Source organism: Saccostrea cucullata, unplaced genomic scaffold, assembly GCF_032062105.1.
Source record: "Saccostrea cucullata isolate Sc308-1 unplaced genomic scaffold, CSIRO_AGI_Scuc_v1 ctg7002, whole genome shotgun sequence".
In the NCBI taxonomy this organism is placed as follows: Eukaryota; Metazoa; Mollusca; class Bivalvia; order Ostreida; family Ostreidae; genus Saccostrea; species Saccostrea cuccullata.
This window is the reverse complement of record NW_026928134.1, coordinates 25,450-27,500: the sequence shown is the minus strand read 5'-3', so window position 1 is coordinate 27,500 and position 2,051 is coordinate 25,450. Positions and strand designations below refer to the sequence as shown.

General features: G+C 34.1%; 1 long non-coding RNA gene across 2 annotated transcripts in view; it reads right to left on the bottom strand.

Annotated features, from left to right (window-relative positions):
* Positions 1 to 1,314, bottom strand: part of LOC134276529 (uncharacterized) — a 4,236-nt gene extending 2,922 nt beyond the window's left edge. Inside the window, exon 1 of one of the 2 annotated variants that reach the window (XR_009994063.1) lies at positions 966 to 1,314. This is a non-coding gene — a long non-coding RNA (uncharacterized LOC134276529). Of the gene's footprint in view, positions 1 to 711; positions 859 to 965 lie in introns of those variants that run through there. The other variant, XR_009994064.1, reaches the window with a different exon arrangement.
* Between the last annotated feature and the right edge of the window lie 737 nt (positions 1,315 to 2,051).

The following is a 2,051-nucleotide window of genomic DNA, read 5'->3' as shown; positions in this document are numbered from 1 at the left end:
CCACAGTCAAGCGACGCTTGTTACTGTGAGCTCTTAAAGCAACGCCTGTGCGAAGAGAAAATTTGGACTACTGCACATTCATTTGATAACATTTTTTGATGCAGTAATTTGGATCCACAATGCATCACTTGTTAAAGCTATTCTCGCGAGAATAGCAGCAAAAGTTCAACTAAAAGTAAACATGCCCTGATTTAATGGATAAACATTGAAGATAAATAGTAAACAAAATGTTCTTCATTTATTTTCAGCACTGCTCAGGCTTCTTTTTGGAATTGTTACTCACAAGCAACGTCATGTGACGTCAGATTCTAGACGCACCAAATGTCACGTGCAGTTTGATGAGCCCGATCTAAATTATAACAAAATATATATCTGCGCTCGCCATAACAGTCGCACCGTCATTGTATTAGTCAAAATGTGGTTTATATATGGACCCATGTCAAGTGATATTGACATGACCTATCATGCTTGGTTCCTATTCTATGTCGTGGGTCAATATCACTTGACATAGGTCCTTATAACTTCATGTTGGCCTACACCGGTCAATAATTGTGAAATAACTGATAATTCAAGCTGATGATTCATTTGCATTACTTGATATACTATTCATATTAATTCACTATGTAGGCTTTTATTTTTTAACATCTTCATCTCAGCAGGTCAGACATTAGAAAATTTTTCTTTTGTCAGAAACTATTTCAATATATAAACCTTTTACCTTCAGCGTAGTGGACAGGCTTTCGTCTATATCCACTTTTTTAATGTATGTTTCCCTCCATATCATCCTCATGCATATGATTAAGGGTTACGATTAAGGGTTATGCTAAGCTACAATCTATTTCAACTGTTCTGATAATGATATCCTTCATGAATGATCGGATAGTTGCGACTGAAGACACTTTTTGCAAAATATTGATGCTTTTTCATAGTTTTGAAACAAAAATATCTCATTTTTACGGTTATACCTTGTCATAAGTTCCAAAAAATCAAAACAGTTAGCTATGCGAGAACACATGAATTCGAACCGGATGTACTTTAGTATGTATTTAACTTCGAAACCGTGCTCGGTATAGATATTATCAACCGAATAAATAGAGGGGCTAAAAATAAAAAAAAAGAAAAGAAATTCCGCTTTGAAAGAACTCATTTTTACACAGAGCGAGAACTATTATATTGAGCATTCATTCTATTAAAAGGCGAAAAGTCGTCATTGTACAACATACAGCATGGAACACATGTACGATAATTTGGGGCCTACATTGTCTATCTATTGCATGGAAGTAAATTAAGTATGTTAAATCATTCAAATTTCCCTTTTATTTCTTGCAATATATGTACTAAAGACTAAGAATTTTAGATATTCAACTTTTCAAAATGGCGTCAGAACAAAAGTTGTCTCCGATCGTGAAGATTTGTTGTTGCCAAATATAACAATTATTTACCGTAAAAAATTAACAAAAATATACGTACACTTATCCGTGGTTGTTGTTCATTGCATTTATCACAGTCTCAAAGACATTGGGTGGTTAAAAGATCATTAACTTTTCACATTTACCAGCTGCTTACATCTTCTTCTTCGTCCTTCTCGATCCTCCAAAAATGGCGCCTCGGGAAATTGACCAATGAAATAAAGCGCCTGCAGAGCGATGCAGGATGGGAAACAAAAACGGTTTGTACGTTCATTATGATTAAGTATGACAAGTTTATCTTTTTAAAAGATAGGTGAGCTAGCGCCGTAGCCATTTTAAAACACAGAAAGGAAGATCTGTGATCAAGTGATTTATTTTGGTGAATTCTTTAATTTTTATCGAGGCTGGAGTGTGATAAAAGTTATTGCAGCCCGGAGGACCGGGCTGCCCTATACATATAAGTTTAAGTGTTGGTGTATGGGGATTGGGGTGGGAGTAGTTATTTAGAATTAAAGGTTTTCTAAACATTGAAAGATTGTTAATCAGAATGTTCTTTCCGTTTATAAATTACGAGATACATAATATATTTACTTCCATAAAGTTAATCTTTAAAAATATATTTTTTTTTCATTTTTAATATAT